The sequence below is a fragment of the Schistocerca nitens genome, chromosome 5 (genome assembly GCF_023898315.1).
Source record: "Schistocerca nitens isolate TAMUIC-IGC-003100 chromosome 5, iqSchNite1.1, whole genome shotgun sequence".
Lineage (NCBI taxonomy): Eukaryota > Metazoa > Arthropoda > Insecta > Orthoptera > Acrididae > Schistocerca > Schistocerca nitens.
Window position 1 is genome coordinate 112,945,604 of NC_064618.1, and position 25,119 is coordinate 112,970,722.

The window sequence follows — 25,119 nt, forward strand, 5'->3', positions numbered from 1 at the left end:
TGAATATATCATACATCGACACTTCCAGTTTATTTACGTTAAACAAGCTTTTGATAGAGTTAATAGGCCAGCATTATATAATGTACCAAAGTAATTGGGCATCTGACAAGCTAAGTAGGTTAGATGAGTTAACAATGAAGGACACAAATGCAAGCCCGCCAAGCTAGCTGCGTGGTCTAACGCGCTGCGCCGGCCGCTGTGGCCGAGCGGTTCTAGGCGCTTCAGTCCGGAACCGTGCTGCTGCTGCTGTGGTCGCAGGTTTGAATCCTGCCTCGGGCATCGATGTGTGTGATGTCCGTAGGTTAGTTAGGTTGAAGTAGTTCTAAGTCTTAGGGGACTGATGATCTCAGATGTTATGTTCCACAGTTCTCAGAGCCGTTTGAACCAATTTCAACGCGCTGCTTCCCGAGAGGGAAGGAGTGCCGGTCCCCGGCACGAATCCGCCCCGCAGATTAGGGTCGAGGTCCGGTGTGCCGGCCAGCCTGTGGCTTGCCATCTGCCTCGGCGAATGCGGGCTGGTTCCCCTTATTGCGCCTCAGTTACACTATGTCGGCGATTGCTGCACGAACACTGTCTCCACATACCAATACACTATAATTACTCTACCAGGTAAACATTGGGGTTACACTCGTCAGGTATGAGACGTTCCTGGGGAGGGGGGGTTGACTGGGAACCGCACAAGAACATGCCAGTTGCCATCCGTGCTGTGTTTCACCACACCAGACCAGTTTTATTCTTCCATACATACCTCCTCCTGTTTTGCAGTGACGGGACTACGATTTCAGGAAGACCGAAGAACTGTAGGACTGGGATACGGATGATTAGGGTTTAGTTGCGGATTTAAACGTAGCCAAACCCAGACAGACAAAGAAAAACTTAATGAAGCCAAAATGACTATCTACCGACTTCACAGGAAATCCAAGAAGTTTTAGTATAACGTTAAATCAATAAACATGTCGAAGCCTTATGTCCAGATATTCTTTGGCCATAACAGCATCAAAACGGAGGATGACAGAGAGAATGCTAAAATATCAGACACACTATACCGGAACTGTTTTACTGAGGAAGATGGTACTGTGGTTCCTCCCTCAAATCAGCACACGAATGTTCTGTCACAGCAGACAGGGGAATAATAGTTCGAAATTGTATCTTTCCGTTAGCATACTTCACATACGACCCGAATCTCTTTGGATTTTCTGCCAGGTTTCGAGACAAAGTTTCGTTGTGGAGATTCTTAGTTTTCACAACTAAACTTTGTCTCGAAATCCAGGGAGATTCTGGTCGTATGTGGAGTACGATAACGGCAAAACACAATCAATACCTTATCTGCGTGGTAGCAATGGAGATACTATCGAAGACAGTGCTGCCAAAGCAGAGTTACTAAACACAGCCTTCCGAAATGCCTTCACGAAAGAAGACAAAGTAAATATTCCAGAATTCGAATAAAGAACAGCTGCCAAGATGAGTAACGTAGAAGTAAATTACCTCGGAGAATTGGAAAATGGAAATTAGCGTTTGGCGTCATTGGCCGGAACGCCCCTTGCGGGTCAGGTCTGGTCGCCTTGGTGCAGGTCTTATTACATTCGACGCCACATTCGGCGACCTGCGCGCCGAATGGATATGAAATGATGATGAACATACCACAACACCCAGTCCCTGAACGGAGAAAAATCCCCGACCCAGCAGGGAATCGAATCCGTCACGCTGACCACTCAGCTATCGGAGCGGACCTCGGAGTAGTGAACCACCTTGAATCACTTACTAAAAGCAACTCTTCTGTGTTGGGTTGCTGTGGGGGAGGAGACCAGCGAGATCATCGGTCTTATCACTGTACGGGAGGACGAGGAAGGATGTCGGCCGTGCCCTTTCAAAGGAACCATCCCAGGATTTGCCTGGACCGATTGAGGGAAATCACAGAAAACCTAAATCAGGATGGCCGGATGCGGGATTGAACCGTCGTCCTCCCGAAAGCGAGTCCAGAGTGCTAACCACGGCGCCACCTCACTTAGTCAAGTCTTCTGGTTCAGACTGTATACCAATTAGGTTCTTTTCAGAGTATGCTGATGCAATTGCCCCATACTTAACAATCATATACAACCGTTCGCTCGACGAAAGATCCGTACCCAAAGACCGGAAAGTTGCACAGGTCATGCCAATATTCGAGATAGTTAGTAGGAGTAATCCACTAAATTACAGGCCCATATCATTAACGTCGATATGCAGTAGCATTTTGGAGCATATATTGTGTTCGAACATCATGAATTACCTCGAAGAGAACCGTCTATTGACAGACAGTCAACATGGATTTAGGAAACATCGTTCCTGTGAAACACAACCAGTTCTTTATTCCCATGAAGTGTTGAGTGCTATTTACATAGGATTTCAAATTGGTTTCGTATTTCTGGATTTCCAGAAGGCTTTTGACACTGTACCACACAAGCGGCTTCTAGTGAAATTGCGTGCTTATGGAATATCGCCCGAGTTATGTGACTGGATTCGTGATTTCCTGTCAGAGAGGTCACAGTTCGTAGTACCTGACAGAAAGTCATCGAGCAAAACAGAAGAGATTTCTGGCGATCCCCAAGGTAGCGTTATAGGCTCTTTTCTGTTCCTTACCTACGTGTGGGGTTGCTAGTCCCCCATCGGGCGCCTCCCCAGGTGGCGCATAGGGGAAAGCCTCCCAGGTATGGGTGGCACCGGGGAAATGAAATACCCGGGGTGGACCAAAACTAGCAGCGCGGTAGCGTCTGTACTCTAGTGGAGCGGCCTACCAAAGGCGTCTGTACCCCATATCAGGGGCCGCCTGGAAATTATATCGCCAATCCGTTCGGAAGCAAGCGTGGCGATTATGCTTCTCACCTTCGAGTTATGTTGTGTGACATTAATGTAAAATTTTCCGGAGTAATAGCCCCACATTCGGATCTCCGGGTGGGAGCAACTTTGATGTCCCAAACACCAAGCGGTGCTGAGAAGAAGATACAGACTCTTCAAGTCTGTGCATATAACTGTCGATCTCTAATAGGCAACGACAGACTAGAAGAGCTCGAGAAAGAGCTTACAAAAATCAACTGGAGTATTGTTGGTTTAAGCGAAGTACGCCGAAAAGGGGCAGACTGTCTCCGTTTGCTGTCTGGCAACTTGTTTTACTTTTGTGGCGACCCAGAAGGAAAACTCAATGGAGTTGGGTTCTTAATCAACAAGAATATTGCTGATAGAGTATCTGTCTTAGAAGGAACTTCCTGCAGGACAGCTCGAATGGGCCTGAAGGTGTCAAATAGGCACAAAATACAGATTGTTCAGGTGTACGTTCCCACCTCAAGTCACCGTGACGAAGAAATTGAATCCTTTTATGAAAGTCTGGATAGCATTTGTAAAAAAGGTAGCGATTGTCACTTCCAGATGGTCATTGGCGATTTCAGTGCAAAAGTTGGAACCAAGAAACAAGGCGACACAGTGGTGGGCAACTATGGGATTGACGACCGAAACGATAGAGGTGAGAAATTAGTCCAGTTCGCTGAGTATACCAGTATGTCCATCATGAATACGTTATTTAAGAAGCACCCCGACCGAAAATGGACTTGGAGGAGCCCAAATTTCAGTGTCAAAAATGAGATAAATTTTATTCTGTCAAATATTCCGCAGATTGTAAAAGACGTATCAGTGCTAAATCAGTTCAACACTGGCAGTGATCACCGTCTTGTGAGAGCAAGGGTCGAACTCAATGTAAGAAATGAAAGGAGTAAACTTATGAAAGGGAAGATAAGGGTAATCAACCTCAAAAACCTGGAAGAACATTCCTCGAAATTCCAAGAAGTCCTCCAAAGCAAGTTCCACGTAACTGAAGATTGTGATTTGGCGGAAATGATTGTTTCAAGTGCACAAGAAGTCGGTGGCCTATGCCAAAAAAATTAACAACCAAAGAAATTCAGTGCCAAAACTGAAACCCTTTTACAACAGAGGAGAGAAATGAAAATCCAAACCGATCGTGACATGGTTGCGTATTCCGAACTATGTAAGGCAGTGCGAAGAGAAATGAAAACTGACATACAGAAATTCACTGAAGACACCTTACGAGCAAGGTTGGAGAACAAGACAAGTTTAAAGTCAGCCAAACGCAAACTCACAATCGGTAAAAAGCAGATTATCGCAATCGATGGAAATGACTGTCGAATCACTGAAAAGGAGGCGGTTTTGAAGTTCATCAGAGACTTTTATAGCAATTTGAATAGCAATCCAGGGGAAAATTTGAGTGTATCTAATTTAAATGATATACCTAGTGTTCCAGATATACTCCCATCGGAAGTCAAGTGTGCTCTAGATAGCATGAAGAAGGGAACAGTGCCGGGTGATGATGAGCTCAGCGTTGACATCCTCAAACTGGCAGGAGAGGTAACAATAAATCACTTGGCAAAAGTATTTACTTCCTGCCTGCACTATGCTTCAATCCCACTATCGTGGAACAAGGCTAAGATTATTTTGATACTCAAGAAAGGAAGTATTCACAATATTAAAAACTACCATCCTATCAGCTTGCTCTCAATTTTGTACAAAGTTTTCACAAAGATCTTGCTAAACCGAATTAGTTCCACCCTAGACTCAGCCCAACCTACAGAATAAGCTGGATTCCGAAGCAATTTTAGCACTATTGAGCACATTCTGACCGTTAGTGAAGTGATAAGCAGAGCGAATGAATACCAACTGCCTCTCTGCATTACCTTTGTTGACTTTTAAAAGGCATTTGACTCCGTTAGCCATGTAGCTGTCCTCCAAGCTTTGAGTGAGCAAGGAGTGGGAGCAGCATACATTGAAGTGCTCAGGAAAATTTACGAGAATTCTTCAGCTTATGTTAACATCGGCGAATCAACACAAGAATTCCGCATCATGAGGGGTGTCAAGCAAGGCGATCCCATCTCCCAAAAACTGTTCTCTGCTATATTGGAAATGGCTATGTCAAAGCTGAGCTGGGAAGGTAAGGGAATTAGAATTAATGGAAGAAGGCTTACCAACTTGAGATTTGCTGATGATATTGCCTTACTGGCCAAAGACTTTGCAGAGCTCCAAAACTTAGTTACAGATCTTGCATCGGAATGTCAGCTGGTTGGCTTGAACATGAACCTTTCCAAAACAAAAGTAATTTCCAACAAATGGGTCCCAGCTGGAGATGTGAAAGTCAAGGACAGTCTACTAGAAGAGGTTAGTGAATATGTCTGCCTTGGCCAGATTATAAATATGAAGGGAGACATAAGGCCAGAAATCTATCGACGCATCAAGCTTGGCTGGCAAGCATTTGGGAAGAATTCAAAAGTATTCAGATCAAAAATGCCAGTAAATCTGAAGAAAGCAGTATTTGATCAATGGATTCTTCCTGTGATGACGTATGGCTGCGAGACATGGACACTGAACTCATTCACAAAAGGGAAACTTAGGACAGCACAGAGAGCCATGGAGAGATCAATGCTGGGCTATACAAGAAAGGTCAGGAAAAGGGCAGATGACATCCGGTCTGTGACGAAGGTTAAGGCATCTTAGAGAGAGTAGGTTCCTTGAAATGGCAGTGGGCTGGCCACGTTGCAAGAATAACAGATGGACGAAGCTAGTACTGGAGTGGAGTCCGAGAGAGCACCGGAGGCCTAGAGGAAGACCACCAGACAGATGGGACAAAGACATCAAGAAGATCGCTGGTAACATCTGGCAGAGAACTGCCCAAGACCGTCCCACTTGGAGACGACTTCTGAAAGCCTACCTGAATCCACAACTCGAAGAGGCCACATCATCTAATGATTGAATTGGCTGATGATGATGATGATGATGACCTACGTAAACGATTTGGGAGACAATCTGTGCATCCATCTTAGGTTGTTTGCAGATGACGCTGTCGTTTATCGATTAGTAAAGTCATCAGAAGATCAAAACAAATTTCAAAATGATTTAGATAAGATATCTGCATGGTGCGAAATTTAGCAATTCAAGCTAAATAACGAAAGGTGTGAGGTCATCCACATGAGTGTTAAAAGGAATCCGTTAAACTTCGATAAATCAGTCTAATATAGAGGCCGTAAAATCACCTAAATACCTAGGAATTACAATTACGAACAACTTGTATTGGACGGAACACACAGAAAAAGTTGTGAGGGAGGCTAACCAAAGACTGTGTTTTATTGGTAGGACACAAAAAATGTAACAGATCTACTAAGTAGACTGACTACATTACGCTCGTCTGTCCTCTTTTAGAATACTGCTGCGCGGTATGGGATCCTTACCAGATAGGATTGACGAAGTACACCGAAAAAGTTCAAAGAAGGGCAGCACATTTTTTACCATCGCGAAACAGAGGAGAGACAGTCACTGAAATGATACAGGATTTGGCGTGGACATAATTAAAACAAAGGCATTTTTTTGTTGCGGCGGATCTTCTCACGAAATATCAATCACCAACTTTCTCCTCCGAATGCGAAAATATTTTGTTGACACCAACCTACGTAGGGAAAAACGATCACCATGATAAAGTAAGGGAATTCAGAGCTCGTATAGAAAGATATAGTTGTTCGTTCCTTCCGCGTAATTGGAATAATAAGAGAATTGTGAAGGTGGTTTAATGAACCCTCTATCAGGCGCTTAAATGTCATTTGCAGAGTATACATGTACATGTAGATGTAAATACTGACTGCCGCAATACGTACATGAAAACACTCTGTGATCTTACATGTGATTTACATTCTGAAGTCCAGTGGGTTCCCCCCTCCCCCCCACCCCCCCACCCCCAACCCCCGCTGCCCTTTTGAACTTCTCGTAACTGAACTGTGGCTAACTTGCTGCCCTCAAGTTTCACAGACGCCGCCTCAAATGGTTTCTTCTCCATCGGTCGCAGACTCTAACCCTGTGCAATAAACAGTGCGCAATAATGTGGCAGGTGAGTAGGTTTCGTGCGAAGCGTAAGGGAATCGTAAAATTAGGATGCTGACTGATTTTGTTCTACAGTATTTGTCCAGTCGCAAAATAAGTAAAACGATTCCTAGAGCCAGTCTATAGTTAATATTTATGTCAAGTTTTTCGGTCATTAATTACTAATTCCAGAGCACTGATCTTAGAATGCACATAAAACCGTACTAATATGTTTTCCGAGGCAACTTAAGCAATTAAATCCGTCTTTACGCAGAGATCCACTTCAGCCAAGACTTCGCTTGTTGCCGCCTCAAAAATGGATCGTAGACCGCCTTAGATTAACACAGCATCGCACAACTGCATAATCTTAGGCAATATTTCAGCAGACTGTTCCGTATTTACATGACAGCAGATTTTATACACCGATTCTTGTGCAACATCCTTGGAAACCGAACGTAGACCAGTAATGAGCTACCTTACCACTTTTGCTCCTGACCTATCAAGGCGCACTTGTAATTGGTCCGTCCTTTCCATCATAAGCACTGATAGTAACTAAAATTTGTAATTCGCATTTCCTCAGTAAATGAGTGCCACTGAAATGATTATGAACAACTTCTCACTGTAAGTAAAGTCATCAGCACGGTTTGAGCATTATACTAATAACCAAACACTAAGTATAAACAACAAAAGGTTCAGTTCTTGGCGCCCAGAGTTTTGGTTGAATCCCCAACGTCTCTCTCTCTCTATCTGCTCCAGTACGACACAGTTCATTTTCGACCTGCCGTTCTCACGCTTTGTGACCAACTGGCGCGTCGTTCAATGATTCGGCTTTGTGATCCTACCTGCTCGCTACCCTCCCGTAACAAAATCTTTATATACTGTTCGTTAAAACGTAGCAACAAGAATGTGATAAACATGGGTGTGGATGTCGAATAAACGCCACAAGATCAAAATGATAGTTACCGAAGATAGAAAATTAACTGAGATTGCTAATTAGACGGTAAGCTGGTGACGGCGTGGGATACCAATACATTTGTACACAGACTGTGTCTTATAACTTGCTCTTCTCGTAACAGCGGTGAACCGCAGGTCTCTTGGTGGAACGAACTGTTTATAGGGACTGGAAAAAAAAAAACCGCTGGCCATTTCCGTTTTCAAAAACGGTCTTCTAATATATACAATCTACAGGCCTAACTTCTGTAGTAAAATCTGATGTGTCTTATCTTATTTTTGTTGTATCTGGAACTAAACGAAAAAATAACCAGTTGACTCATTCTCTGTTATATGGTCATATAAACATGAATTTTTACATAAAAAATGGAAGTAATGAAATATTTCCCAAGAAATGTGGAAATTGGATGGGTCTACTAAGTAATTATCTCAAAGCATATGATTCATTTCTTGATTTTAAATGAGTTACACGGTTGTAAGGCGTCCATTTATTTTTGTAACGAACTAACTTATGTGTGTGATTAACATGACTCGCAGAAAGAATATTGTGACCTCTCAGAGGATTACTATGAAGTTATTTTGAGCATTCAGCGATAAAATATCGAAGAATGCAATCGCCGACATAATTACGTATGGAAAGAGGTATCTCACAATGATGCACAACAGATAATATTAAATGAGAATTTTTAAAGTGAAAAATTTAATATCTAATGGTTTCTGATTTTATTCGTTATTATTTTTCAGGAAGGTCCTTTTCATAGAGATTGTGTTAGCATTCTGAATTTCTAAAATTGGTCAGTATCTGGCTGAGTAATTAACAAAAGTCGATCAATTCAGCGTACCGGCTGGAGGGGAAATGCTTCTTAACACGTGTCTCTAGAGTGACTCACGACTAACTGAAGTATTTATGTGTGTGCGGGGTGGCCAGAAGGTTGTGTTGCGCTCCCAAACCACAGTTTCCTGGATGGCTTTAGAACGTGAAGCTGGTACAGGAAACTGCTAACAGATTGCTCATTTTCGACTTGAATCAACTTCGTTCGTCAAATACCAACTGTATAGACAATTTGTGAATGTTATTTCCTTGTCCTGCAGCGCACAGCTGATTAGCTGTAGGATTGGTTTGGCTGGCCAATAGTATTGTTATTTCCTATCGTCGTCCGCAGCTGTAGCCCATATGGAAGAAGATGATAACATCCACCATCAGCAGCTCTGCCATCTACACAAGTAGTTACAAAGACGCTGCCAGAAGAAGATTGGTGGACGATGGCTAGCTTCCAAGTGGAAATACAATAGCGACATTCAGCGAAAAAAACGCGGTGTGCTGAAATGAAATAAAGAGAGTATCTTAACAAAAATCCCCAGCTGGTTTTCCTTTCAAAAGACACCAAGAGGTTTTACTCAAATTTTGTATAATTTCGTGTCTCAAATTATTTTTTGAAATTAATTCTAGTGCGCTAAAAATGCCATTATTTTCAACTAAAATTTCATTTCATTCTGTATAGATTTTAATTATTGCTCTCAGAATTCGCTTTCATTTTTATGTATAGTAGTAAGTGGGTACATTGAGCACATGTGGCATGTTTTTAATGCACAACCTCTTTTTATGAATTAATTAAATTGAATATGTTATATTACATTTATAAAGATTTTTAGTATGAAACGTTTATGAGGTCTTTATAAATATAATATAATATAATGTTTCATCAATTTGTAAAAGGAGGTCGTGCATTAAAAGCATCCGAAATGTTTTCAACATACCCACTTACTACTCATGTACTGGAAAACATTCTCGTAGTCATCTTCTACAGAATCAGATATATACAGTACATAAAAATTAATAATCGGGTTTCGAAAAGAAATGGTTCTGAGCACTATGGGACTTAACTTCTGAGGTCATCAGTCCCCTAGAACTTAGAACTACTTAAACCCAACTAACCTAAGGATATCACACACATCCATGCCCGAGGCAGGATTCGAACCTGCGACCGTAGCTGTCGCGCGGTTCCAGACTGTAGCGCCTAGAACCGCTAGAACCGCTCGGCCACCTCGGCCGGCTCGGGTTTCGAACATGGGACCCAAAGTTGAGAATCCACGACTCTAACCACTGTGCCACCATTTCGTCTAAGGATATTGCGAGATAAAAGGCACGATGGAACTGGAAAATAGTTCTAAAACTTTGATCGCCGTCTTTTCAGAAATAGTCGATCATCTACGGATAAACCGAGACATCTGTTCACTTATTTTGGCCCCACTGCCACTGAGCGAAGTTTCTGGGAAACCGAGTTATGTCACTTGCCACTTTCTCCTCTTGAGTTGAGGGCCTTTGTCACTGTTGACGATGATCAGAGGTCTTAAGTATACTTGCTTCTTTTTTATGTAGTTACAGAAACGGTTCCTTCTTCTTAATGGCGGAAGCCCAGACAAATGAAATCCGTTCTCCATTCCATAAGATGTTTGTTACCACGTCTGATTTTAGGGGATTTCTCACGATCCACTCGCGTTTCTCTACGGTGCGTTTTCTTTACGACGTATAGCAGTAACCAATGTCTGATGGTACCTCACATACACAGGGACTTCTGAGTAACATATCGTCTATCTCAGACCCCTTTCTGGGGTCTGTGGATTGATTTAATGTTGTGTTTCTTCATCAGTTCGCTAATCATCCCCATCACTTACCCACAAAATGAAAACGGTAACACTCTTCCATGGTTATTGGAGGATGTTTTGCCTGCCCACCATTTTTGAGGAAATACCCGGGCCACTTCGAGTATATTTCATTAATTCATTTGACCATGAGACCATGAATTTCGTTAATCGCTTATTACTGATATACTTCTTCTTACCGTCTCTTAATTTGCATATTTTCTGCCTATTCTGTTTGATACCTTCTCGATTTGCTAGTACACATAAACAGGTGTACAGAATGGGTTTCCATTTGCTACACACTGGGCAAAATGAAACTCGTATGGTAAATATTTTCAATAAGACTCGTCATTGTTAATTAACATCAAAGAAGATGCTCTAAACGGCCATTGTTGACGGTCATGCTGCGTTCGATTTATCGGACTATGAGACACTCGTAGCACCTCTGCCTGGGGGATAAGAGCAATAGCGTTTCCAAAGTTTTACCTGAGCTGTTCGTCATCTATACCTCCGTCTGTGAGGCTACTCTGAAACTCGCCTCTGTCAGACTGCAGGGGGTGACAAAAGTCGTGGGGTGCCTCCTAATGTAGTGGCGGACCATCTTTTGCCACAAATAGTGGAGCAACTCGATGTGCCAAGGACTCCGCAAGTCGTTGGACGCCCCTACAGAAATACTGGGCCATGCTGTAACTGCGAAGGTGTTGCCGGTGTAGCATTTTGTGATTGGTCTGATCTCTCGATTATGTCCTTTGTAAGGCTGTCTGGGTGATCAAACCATTCGCTCTAACCGTCTGGAATGTTCTTCCATCCAGTCGCGAACGACTATTGTCCAGTGGCAAGGCGTCTTTCAGTTGGACAAGAGGACCTAGCCCATTCCACATAAATAAGGCCTATAACACTAAGGAGGCACCACCAGATTGCACAGTGCCTTATGACAACTTGGATACTTCGGGAGGACTCCACTACTTTCGAAACCTCCCACAGCTCTTCCCAATAGAAATCGGCACTTAACTGACCTGGCCACGATTTTCCAGTCGTCTAGGGTCCAACCGATATGGTCACGAGTCCAGGCGACATCATGTTGTTAGCAAAGGCACTTGTGTCGATCGGCTGCTGTCATAGCCCCTTAAGGCCAAATTTCACCGCACTGTCCTAGTGGATACGTTTGTCGTACGTGTCACATTTATTTTTTGCAGTTATTTCACGCAGTGTTGTTGGTCTATTAGCACTGACTACTCTACTCAAACGCCGGGACACTCACTCTAATGTGAAGACCGTCCGCCACTGCGTTGTCCGTAGTCAGAAGTAATGTCGAAAATCTGGTATTTTCGGAGCACTATTGACACTGTGGATTTCAGAATATTGTTCCCTAACGGTTTCCGAAAGGGATTGTCCTATGCATCTATTCCAACTACCATTTCGCGTTCAAAGTCTAACAATACACATCGTGCTGCCACAAGCACGTCGGACATCTTTGCACGTGAATCACTTGACTATAAATGACACCTCAGCCAAAACACGTGTTCACCCGACACTACCATCATCTCTATGAGTCCATGCCGCTGTCCCTTGACTTTTGTCTCTTTTAGACAATTTCTCTACCGTTCCATTCTCGAATATCTCGCAGGAAAAACGAACACCTAAATCTTGCCATGCGAGCTTTTATTATTATTTTTTTCTTATTTTGGTCACTTCGCCCTGTGTGCGATGTCGTGAGCAAAATATTTTCTTATTCAAAAGAGAAAGATGGGAGCGGTTCTAGGTGCTTCAGTCCGGAACCGCGCTGCTGCTACGGTCGAAGGTTCGACTCCTGCCTCGGGCATGGATGTGTGTGATGTTCTTAGGTTTAAGTAGTTCTAAGTTTAGGGGACTGATGACCTCAGCTGTTAAGTCCCATTAGTGCTTAGAGCCAATTGAACCATTTGAGAAAGACGGTGTTTGAAATTTAATGAAAATATCTGGCCGCATAGACAAAGGCCTTTGTTTTCATGAGTGCCACCCCTGCTCGTGTATAATACAAGACGAGCTGCATGTCCTTGAATTTTGTGGATGTCCTTCACGAATCATCATTGTTACGGATCACATACCGCACAGTAATATTCCATAAGATGACGGAGATGCACAGTGGATGCAATGTCTCTAGTATATGTATTATGTGAGTATACTTTGCCCTTCAGTTTGCCTCTCAGGTTAAAACTGCAGGGAGAGAGATCAGGTGACGGAGGTTTCCAGCAGAACACAGTGCTTCTGCGATTATGTTCAAAATGTTCAAATGAGTGCCAAATCTTATGGGACTTAACTGCTAAGGTCATCAGTCCCTAACCTTACACACTACTTAACCCAAATTATGCTAAGGACAAACAAACACACCCATGCCCGAGAGAGGACTCGAGCCTCCGTCAGGACCAGCCGCACTGACCATGACTGCAGTGCCCTAGACCGCTCGGCTAATCCCGCGTGGCTTCTGCAATTATCCTCGTCTGACTGAAGACCTCACATAGTGGTGAGAACGTTGTCAAGGCAGTGTGTGCTATTGCCCCGTTTTCTTGAAATTATTCATAGTGTGCTTTCTGTGACGGGTAGTTCTCTTGTTGACTAACAAGGGTCAGTTCCCCACTGTGTACTAATGCAACAGTGCAATAATGCTTTCTCAAGCGTTCAACATTTTAAATGAATAACTAAAACAAGCCTTGCGCTATAATACAAGTAAATTAATACCTTGTTACTTATCTAAAGGAGTCAATTTTTAAAAGTTTGATAACAGCAGTCGTCTGCACAGCCAGTTATAAAAATCCGGGAGCAACTCTGAAAAGCTGTGACGAGTACGACAAAGCTTTTAATCGGGCGCCACTATAGAATTAGTGAACGAGGCCGACTTTGCGTCATTGTAGACGGTAAATAAACACTGGGCTTATTATTATTCATGACATAAATGGTGATGAGGGTGGGGGATGGGAGGGGGGGGAGGGTGTTTAAGCCGTTTTAACTGCGCCACACCACGCCACGCCATTCCAGCGCAACCGTGCGACACTTTGGAAAAGCGGCTCCGTCGCCGGATTCTGGCGGGGCTGAAATATTTATTTCAAATTACGCCAGTGGCCGCGCGCACCTAATCCGGCAGATGGCTCGGGGAGGGGATGGGGAGGAGAGGGGGGGGGGGTGAAGGCCCACGCCACGCACGCCTATCTGCCGTCATGGTGGAGAGGAACCGCAAATTATTGGGACCGGGCTGTCGGCACGCTATGGCGAACACAAAGCCCAGGCGGTACGGTAACGGAACGCTAGCGGACGCTGTTCCTGCCAGAGCTGACCTGAATCTCTCTCAAGCAAAGCTGCATTTCGTTTACGTACTGTTTTCCACGTCACACTTCCTCCGGTACCTTGTAGCGTCGCTCTGACCCGTGTCGAAAGAACGAACCATTAACTTAGGCGGGAACTTCATAATGTAAGGCAGACATGGGTTCCCAAGCTTAGACCATTGTTCAACAAGGGTGGCGCATCGAAGTCAAAGCGTTTTGTGACTAACACAGTATTGCTGTTTCTGTGTTGTTCAGAAGTACGACAGAATGTTCGTTCACACATGGACGCAGGTCCGAAGGAACAGGCACTACAGTGACAACAGCCGTTTGAAATACAGCGTTATTCTAAATGATGGACCCACTTTCAAAACTTCGTATTTATTCAAGTACAAATCCCAAATGAATAACCTTTACGCCAATGAAAAGAGGAAGTTTCAAAGTATTTTTCTTAACTTTTACTATCAATTTAATAAATTTAATAATTAAAAATAATTTGTAATTAATTAGGTTTTAATAATTCCTTAATAATCAGAAATGTTATAAATGTGCAATGTGGCCACCGTTGGGTGCACGGCAGACATCGACGCGTCAGCCAAACCCGCCCTACACAGGCGAAAGCTTATCTGTTGTGCACGGCAGCAGTGATCCGGCTACGCAAATCGTTCAGAGTGTCTGGTCGAGACCGGACGTAAATAGCTTCCTTTACATAACCTCATAATAAATAGACTCACGGCGTGAGATCAGATCTCGGTGGCCAGAAGTGCAGAGCCAGGTCCTCAAGTTCCCTGCGACCGATCCAGCATTGAGGAAGCGAGTCATTCAAAAAGCCTCGTACACCAAGGAGCCAATGGGGCGGAGCTCCGTCCTGTTGGAAAACGAGGTCCTGGTAATCCTCCATAACATGAGGGAAAAGCCATTGTTCCACATGTCCAGGTACGTGATTCCCGCAAAGAAAAATGGTCTATAAACCTTTGTACGGGATACGGCGCAGAACACGTTGATCTCCGGCGAGTCTCTTTGGTGTTACAAAGGTGAATGTGGATTTTCAAAACCCCATATGCGAATATTGTGTCTGCTGACTTTTCCACTAAGGTGGAACGTCGCTTCATCGCAAAATTACACGCTGTAGAAATGCGTCATCCTCCATCTTTGCTAGCACGTAACCGCAAAGTGCGAGACGCTTCTCTTCTTCGTTGGGGATGAGACCCTGCACAAGTTGTAATGGGTGGAACTGGTATGTACAAACGCCGTCTCAGAACTTTCCATACAGTTTGTCGGGGTATTCGAACTTCTCGACTCGTTCTATTGGTAGACCTACTGGGACTGCGCACAAAACATACTTGAATCCGTCGGACATCATCCTCTGACACACGCGGTCGGCCTCTCTTTTTTTCTTTGTAAGCACTCAGAGTCTGTCTAAATTGTTTACACTCACGGCTAATGCTTTTGCGAGTTGGTGGTTGATTACTGAATTTGATACGAGGTCCCACTGCATTGCAATATGCGACTCACTTACCGCCAACTCAAGAACGCAGAAAACCTTGTGCTCCACAGTCGCCATCTCTCACAACTGACAGTGAAACGGAATGGTGGCCCTATTGCAGCGTGAACTGTATCGGCCGCTTCTGAAAACGCTCGCCGCCGCCCACCAAAAACTTTGAAACTTCCTCTTTTCGCTGGTATAGAGCTCGTTCATTTTGGATTTGCACTTGGATACGTACGAATTTTTGAAAATGGGTCACTCATTTAGAATAATCCTGTATATGAAATGAAATGATGACAATGGAAATTTGTGCCGGTCTAGCAGTCGAACCCTGATTTCCCGCATATCATGTGCGGTCGCCTTACCATTTTTTTCATATTTTTGCTATGAACATAATAATCACAGTTCTCACATGAGTCGGTCGCGGTCGACTTACCGGAAGGCTACATGAGCACTACTCACGGCATGACCCAAACAACCATATCTCGTCAATTATGTGACTTCAAACTGTACTCGTAGGTACATTATGTACGAGGGTTGGAACTTAAATAGTGGCAACTATTTAATCACAACCAGTACAAAGGAGTTACATGTTTGCACCTGTTACTGTCCTTCAAAGTAGTCACCAGCGTTGTGTAGAACCCATTGACACTGATGTGGAAGGCGTTGTATACCGTTAGCAGAGCCTGTTCTGTTGACGGTGCGAATGGAGCGTACTGGCTGTCGAATCTCTGTAACAGTTCTGAATCGAATGCCACGAAGTGGTTCCTTCATCTTCGGGATCAAATAAAAGTCACAAGGACTTAAGTCAGGGGAGTATGGTGGAATGTACAGTACTTCCCAGTCCCATCGACCGAACAGAGCAGCCACAGCTTGCGCTGTATGTGCCCACGCATTGTCGTGCAAAATGATAGGTGGGTTGCGCAGAAAGTGTCGCCTCTTCTTTCGAAAAGCTGGTCGCAGGTGATGCTCCAAAAACGAACAGTAACGCTATCCACTGACGGTATGCCGTGGAGGAACGTAATGTGTTAGGATGACACCATCAGTCGTACACGAGAATCACCATAACTTTCACCATACTGGGGCTCTGACGCACTTTCGACTTTCGCAGCGACCCATAATGACGCCATTCGTTGGATTGGCGTTTGAGTTTTGGCTCGTACGATGTGGCTCATGTATCACCCAGTGTTACGATACGGCGTAAGAAAGCTTCTCCTTCGCGCTCATAGCGATGCAAGTGCGTCTGAGCAGCGTCGTAGAGCATCCATTTCTGCGTTTCCATCAGTTCATGCGGAACCCATCGTGATGCAATTTTTCGGTTGCCCAGGCGTTTCTTCAGGATGCGAAGCGCACTCGTATGCGCTAATCCGGTTTCGTGGGCGAGCTCACGAATCGTACGGCGTCGATCACTGTCCACCAACGCGGCAACAGCATGCACTTCTTCAGAGACTCTAGGACGATCTGCTCGATGCATGTCTGCCACGGTTTGCCGACCTTCGTGGAAGGCTTTTACCCAACGTGCCACTGTTCTGTACGGCAATACCGATTCCCCGCACGCCTGTTGAAGACCTTGATGACACTGTCGTGCTGTACGACCTCTGGCACATTCAATCTTGATCCAACTCTGTTGTTCCTGTTTCGAAATCATAGTGACACGTTAGAGCGCTCGCTCACAAGTGACTGTTTCCCTCGATTGTGCGCACGCCGGTGACGTGGGACGGACGAGTCAATTTGCTCGGAGGTAAGGTAGGTATGCCAGCAACGTGTGCTATCAGCGACAATAGTAGATTCCATTGCTCAGTGTTTCCACAGCGGTGTTGCGACTATTTAAGTTCCCACATATACATTTTAATTGAAAGTCGCTTGCCGGTATCGGATAAGTTCGGTACTGCGGTGCCTGTGTTGTGTTGTTTGCGTCGTAATTATAAACAATAACACAGTCATGGCAACATCGTATTTATCCACCGAAAACAGTATGGCGAAGTTGGCACCCGACTTTCGAGATATGTACATTCTTTTCAGAGTAGTGAAAAGCCCTGCAACATTCCGCGAAGAAAAGAATAATACTTGGGAAAATTTTAATCCTGTAATAACATTAATGGTAAAATTCGCGAAAAAAACTAATAACCACAGTTCTGAATAGCTTCCCAAGAGTTCTAGAGAAATTTTTTGTGCATGTAACAGATTACGAGATAATTCAAATAATTAGCGATCCATTTTCTCAGTCGAGTGAACTTGGGACCCGACTTTCGACAAGCATAGATTTGCTTCAGAGTTTATGGTAGATACATCACTACTGCAGAGTACTCTGCAAAAAATTTTAATAGTTCTGCAGAACTTGAGGAAAAATATTATGATCACAATTAAGAATAGCCGAGTAGCTGTGAAGCTGGCAAACGGTCTTAGGGAAATATACATTTCTTCAGGCCTCTTGGTAGGTATGCTATAGTTCTAGAGTTCTATATACTAAACTTCAATAGTTCTGCAACAGAGAATTATGTTCACATTTCTGAATAGCTGACTAGCTGTCGAGTTGGCACCCAACTTTCGAGAAATGTACATTTTTCTCTCAGAGTTCTTGGTAGATCTGCTATATTTCTAGAGTCCTCTGTACCGAATTTGAATATTTCTGCAAAATTTCGTAAACAAAACACTACCCATCTGGAGAGTTTTAATGTTTAAAAAAAATTATTTGACAACTTTCGAAAGTAAAATTGTAATTACAATTCTGAATGGCTCGCTAACTTCTCTACAGAAAACAATTAAGGTATTTGTATGCAGAAACTGTACGAAGCCGCACTAGAGTTCTGATAATAGTTCCGGTCACGGTTCTGGATAGTACCCCAAGAGGTTTATCGAAAAACCTAAGGTAATTTATCGTGAAGATAATCGTTTATCACTGCAATAATATGGTACCCACTTCAATCACATGTAGATTTTCGATTGCAACAGATTCGAATTTCACAAAGCTAAGTTTCGCTGCCATAGTTGAGATCGGTGCATGAAGATACGAGTCGGCACAAATTGTGTGGACTGTCGTTATGTATAGGACTGCTGACAATCTCAGTATTCTAACGGTAACTGCCGTGTTTTCGTTGGCCGAGCGAGGTGGCGCAGTGGTCAGCACACTGGACTCGCATTCGGGAGGACGACGGTTCAATCCCGCGTCCGGCCATCCTGATTTAGGTTTTCCGTGATTTCCCTAAATCGCTCCAGGAAAATGCCGGGATGGTTCCTCTGAAAGGGCACGGCCGACTTCCTTCCCTAATCCGATGAGACCGATGACCTCGCTGTTTGGTCTCTTCCCCCAAAAACCAACCAACCAACGTGTTTTCGTCTACTTATTGCCTTGTATTACGTCTAATTTAATTTGACATTCTTTGTTACAGTTTAATACCGGACTTGAAGATAGCCGTCTCTATGGTGTCCTTTCAACAAACACCTGTTTCTTCCGTGTTCAATAGGTACTGGGATTATCCATCATGTAGCAAGCACACTGTATTTTTTTCACAGAAGGGTTGAGATGCGTCACACAATTCAAGCATCTTTTGTACCTTCAGCGTTCAGTGTCGGGATTGGAAAACAAGGATACGTTTATGACCTTGTTCGCTTAGAGGGTTTTTTTGAACAACTGACACACGAAGTTAAATCAATTAATTTACGCCTGTTCAAAAAACACACGATAGTTGGAGCACCTGTCATCAATAACCGGAAATAATCACTTCTATGCAAAGGAGCGTGCCAACGGCCTTGCCGCAGTGGTAACGCCGGTTCCCGTCAGATCACCGAAGTTAAGCGCTGTCGGGCTGGGCTCTCACTTGGATGGGTGACCTTCCGGTCTGCCGAGCGCTATTGGCAAACGGGGTGCACTCAGCTCTTGAGAGGCAAACTGAGGAGCTACTTGATTGAAACGTAGCGGCTCCGGTCTCGGAAACTTACATACGACTGGGAGAGCGGTGTGCTGACCACGTGCTCCTCCAACTCCGCATCCATTGACGCCTGTGGGCTGAGGATGACACGGCGGCCAGTCGGAACCTTTGGGCCTTCATGGCCTGTGCGGGCGGAGAGGTTTGTTTTATGCAAAGGAGCGTGCTGTCATGTAGCCGGCATTGCCGGAGAGTGTCGTTTGATGAAGATAGCTCTGGGCCACGTTTTTGGATGTGAGGAGTGAAAGAGAGAGGTATAGAGATAGCTAGACAGATAGATAGATAGAGAGAGAGAGAGCAGAACTAGAAGTTGTCTGTTTTCTCTGCTCACAAGGGGAGGCCGCCAATTGCGAAATTCTGATTCGATTCATACTGCGCATAAGAAAAGCTCATGGCCAGAGGTGTAATGTGGCAAAGCACCAATATGCACTTCTCAGCCGTTGTCGAGAAAATCGACAGTTAAAAGAAACCATTGCGCTTAAATACTCTCTACGATTAATAATTTTCCAGAGCGTCGTGGCGCAGCGGTAAGCGCTCGGGTTTGTAATCCGAAGGTCGGCGGATCGAATCTCGCACAATGCAACTTTTTTTTTAGTATTTGTTTCTTGTAATTCAAATACACACACACACACACACACACACACACACACACATATATATATATATATATATATATATAATTCCCGGCAATCAGTTGCAACAATTATGCATATAATAAGTTGTTGAAAGTCGTTTGTCGTGGAAAAACTGGAGACTTCGAAAATCATTATGTTTTCCGCAAACAAAGTTGTATTTCACAAATGTTATTAATTGTCTTCATAATGTTAACCGCGTATAGTTAACGGAAGACGTAGAAGCGATATTCCGAAACGAATACGTATAGCGTAAGTCAAACGTTCGAATTAGAATAGAGACCCCACGAGCACAAATTCGCTGTGGCAGGTATGAAATATAAACTCCGTTACTCGCTCGTTACACTTGAAGGACAGATGTTGAATGGGCCGAAACGAGCCGCCGCATTACAGCGTAGTTGCCTGCTAACTTCGAAAGAAGGTAGATGCGGTCCCTAGCGCTACTTAAAACATCGTCGAAAATCAGTGCGGACGGGAGAGCTTTGGTACACCCTGTTAAAAAAACGGAAAAATGGAGGCGGTACAATTGGAGAGCGATCCGCCTTCACCAACATGCATAAGCAATTCATTACAATTCATTAATAGTATATATATATATATATATATATATATATATATATATATATATCACAAAAAAATAATAATAAAAAAAATAGCATGGCGCGAGATTCGATCAGGCGACCTTCGGATTACGAACCCCAGCGCTTACCGCTGCGCCACGACGCTGTAGAAAACTACTAATCGTAGAGAGTATTTCACCGGAATGGTTTCTTTTAACTGTCGATTTTCTCGACAACGGCTGAGAAGTGCATCTTGGTGCTTTGCCACATTACACCTCTGGCCATGAGCTTTTATTATGCGCAGTATGAACCGAATCTGAATTCCACAATTGGCGGCCTCCCCTTGTCAGTAGGCGACCCAGTGTATGGTGAACAGCCTAAAACAGTGTACAGGATGGCAGCCAGTCAAGGAATATTTTAGGGAACCAGTTTAAAAAGATTTATTTCAAAGGCCCAGTGCAATCTTTACAAGTTTTCTCCCAGAGTGATTCACACCGTGTCTACGTGACACAAGTCGCTTGCCTTTCAGAACTGAGGTAGTCCTGTCCAGTTAAAACTGCTAGCGAATTCACGCCATTGATCTTAGCCAATTGCGTGCGCGGGATACCGATCACGTGTGTGGACGCTGGAGTGTTCCGCGGGCGCGGGGCAGAACACAGTTGCTTGTCTCTCTTGCAAGCCAGACCTCGAGCTGAACAGACGTCTTTTGGAAGGCAGAGCCTCTGGCTCCGCTTTTCACTACCGGCCACCAACGTAAGCTAACATGAACCGCTTCCCCTTCCGTTGCCAATTTTAATTAATTGTTCGACCTCCTATACTGGCCTAAACCTGCTAACTTCCGACCCTAGGAACGCCCTTTGTACTCCGTATATTGAAATATATCCTTTTTATTGTACTTAATTTCCTGTTTTGTCATTTAACGGCAGCCCTGGATGTCCACTATCAAATGCTGACCGCTCGACCTCCTGCACACTGCCGCAACGAGGCATATTTAACAACCTTATTCCCCCTTCCCTGCCTTTTATACATTAACACTGGTGTCAGAAGTTTCTCTCCCCATCCCCAAACCACGTAGTCTTTTACAATTGGTGTCAGGAGTGGGATGTAACAATTATATCCTTCCTTCCCGGCACGTACTCTTTTACAATATGGTTATAGAACTAGTGAACATTTTAACATTTTATTTGGGTTGCAGCACATCAACATTAACTCTACTGTTTTGTCTGTGACGTTCTTTTGCCTTTAATAAATGCCATGGACGAAAAGCCTTAGCCTTAGCCGAGCGGTCTGGGGCGCTGCAGTCATGGACTGTGCGGCTGGTCCCAGCGGAGGTTCTAGTCCTCCCTCGGGCATGGGTGTGTGTCTTTGTCCTTAGGGTAATTTAGATTAAGTAGTGTGTAAGCTTAGGGACTGATGACCTTAGCCGTTGTCCCATAAGATTTTACACACATTTGATTTTTTTTTGAAAAGCCTTTTATTCATATGTATGTCGTCTCAAAGAGGCACAAGCCTACACAACTAGATAAAAACGTTCTTAGTTCTAGAATATGTTCAGTGCGTAATGAATGCCAGAAATCGATTATGGAAGAATCATTTTGAAACGAATAAAGCTTATCAGATTTCATTTTTTACAATGAAATTGATTTAAACTAATCAACTCCACTCCTGTATCATTAGGAACCTGCATTATATTTTGTAGTTTAAAACTTATGAAGACGACATTCGAATGACCCTTGCATTATCTCCGTCTTTCAGTGAATACTGACTGGAAAGAAAAGAGTCGTGCAACGTAAAACAAAGTTGGTAGGATTGTTTCTACATCCGAAAAATGATGTCTGTTAAAATTTTGCGCCAGTTGCATAAGAGTGACGTTAGTACCGCCACTATGACGCTTGCTTGAAATACACGCTGTAACGGTTGAGCGTTAATTACCTTTGAGACTGGATGTGGCGAATTGATGTTAGTCAAGAATACCTTTAAGGCGGCCGGCTGGTGTGGCCGAGCGGTTCTAGGCGATTCAGTCTGGAACCGCGCGACCGCTACGGTCGCAGGTTCGAATGCTGCCTCGGGCATGGATGTGTGTAATATCCTTAGGTTAGTTAGGTTTAAGTAGTTCTGAGTTCTAGGGGACTGATGACTGTTAAATCCCATAGTGCTCAGAGCCATTTGAAACATTCATTTATCTTTAAGGTGACAAAGACGCCATTAGCAGTACCCCACTGGAAGCCGGATTTTCCTTCCGCCGTATCACAGAAGGACTTGGCAGCAACGTAGCCGCTATACATGAATGCTATCAGCGGCAGCGCTGGACACGAGAATATACTGCAGCAAGCAGACCGGGCTCCGGACGGCTACGTAACACTACCGACGGGAAGATCATAGTGTTCGGCTTATGGCTCGGGCGCATCGCCCTGAATCTGTGGTGCCGTGCCTCGAAACGTTTTGGTATTTTTCGACTTTGAGCCTCTCTGGCGGAATCTCTAGTTTTGTAGAATCTCTTCGTCAGAGAGGCTTGTGGTGCGAATGCGGTGGGTGAGGTGGCGTGTGACGGACAGCAGCGAGAGTCTGAGCAGCGGCACGCACTGGGAAGGTGGCAAGCGGGGCCCCGTGCTGGGAGCAGCCCGTGTATGTGCCGGTAAACGACTTGGCCACACGTGGAGAGATAGCGTGGCCTAGCTGTAGGCTAGAATCGTTGTTTGGAAATCTGCAGGTTCCCATTTTGCATGTATAGGGTGTTTCAAAAATGACCGGTATATTTGAAACGGCAATAAAAACTAAACGAGCAGCGATAGAAGTACACCGTTTGTTGCAATATGCTTGGGACAACAGTACATTTTCAGGCGGACAAACTTTCGAAATTACAGTAGTTACAATTTTCAACAACAGATGGCGCTGCAAGTGATGTGAAAGATATAGAAGACAACGCAGTCTGTGGGTGCGCCATTCTGTACGTCGTCTTTCTGCTGTAAGCGTGTGCTGTTCACAACGTGCAAGTGTGCTGTGGACAACATGGTTTATTCCTTAGAACAGAGGATTTTTCTGGTGTTGGAATTCCACCGCCTAGAACACAGTGTTGTTGCAACAAGACGAAGTTTTCAACGGAGGTTTAATGTAACCAAAGGACCCAAAAACCGATACAATAAAGGATCTGTTTGCAAAATTTCAACGGACTGGGAACGTGACGGATGAACGTGCTGGAAAGGTAGGGCGACCGCGTACGGCAACCACAGAGGGCAACGCGCAGCTAGTGCAGCAGGTGATCCAACAGCGGCCTCGGGTTTCCGTTCGCCGTGTTGCAGCTGCGGTCCAAATGACGCCAACGTCCACGTATCGTCTCATGCGCCAGGGTTTACACCTCTATCCATACAAAATTCAAACGCGGCAACCCCTCAGCGCCGCTACCATTGCTGCACGAGAGACATTTGCTAACGATATAGTGCACAGGATTGATGACGGCGATATGCATGTGGGCAGCATTTGGTTTACTGACGAAGCTTATTTTTACCTGGACGGCTTCGTCAATAAACAGAACTGGCGCATATGGGGAACCGAAAAGCCCCATGTTGCAGTCCCATCGTCCCTGCATCCTCAAAAAGTACTGGTCTGGGCCGCCATTTCTTCCAAAGGAATCATTGGCCCATTTTTCAGATCCGAAACGATTACTGCATCACGCTATCTGGACATTCTTCGTGAATTTGTGGCGGTACAAACTGCCTTAGACGACACTGCGAACACCTCGTGGTTTATGCAAGATGGTGCCCGGCCACATCGCACTGCCGACGTATTTAATTTCCTGAATGAATATTTCGATGATCGTGTGATTGCTTTGGGCTATCCGAAACATACAGGAGGCGGCGTGGATTGGCCTCCCTATTCGCCAGACATGAGCCCCTGTGACTTCTTTCTGTGGGGACACTTGAAAGACCAGGTGTACCGCCAGAATCCAGAAACAATTGAACAGCTGAAGCAGTACATCTCATCTGCATGTGAAGCCATTCCGCCAGACACGTTGTCAAAGGTTTCGGGTAATTTCATTCAGAGACTACGCCATATTATTGCTACGCATGGTGGATATGTGGAAAATATCGTACTATAGAGTTTCCCAGACCGCAGTGCCATCTGTTGTTGACAATTGTAACTACTGTAATTTCGAAAGTTTGTCTGCCTGAAAATGTACTGTTGTCCCAAGCATATTGCAACAAACGGTGTATTTCTATCGCTGCTCGTTTAGTTTGTATTGCCGTTTCAAATATACCGGTCATTTTTGAAACACCCTGTAAGAGCGCTTTGGTTGCAGAATACTAGTGTTGCCCTAAGGAGATAGGTGGTTGGAGGTCTGTACAGCCGTCGTTGTACTGTCGCTGCGTCCTGTTTGCATTTAGACGTGAGTCCTGGATAGCTGCACGTGACGCTGGGTAACCTTATTATTGAGCACTTGCCCATTTGTGTGATATAGGTGTTCATCTCGCAAAATTGTAGTTGAGCCCACCCTTGTTGGGCCCCATTAGTTCCACCATTCCGTGACTGGCCATTTGTTTGTTTTAACTGTTCGTGGTACAAGATTTCCATTGACTTTGCCTAGCATGAGGCTATTACGTTGTATGCATCTGTGGGACCAGTGGTAACTGATTTATGTTTCAGTTCTTATCACGCCAATTTAAAGATGTGTGTAACATATCGCCAGGAGGTGTGCGCAAGACTGACGACTGAAATAAAATAAGATTGCAAGGTTACTGCTCTGTA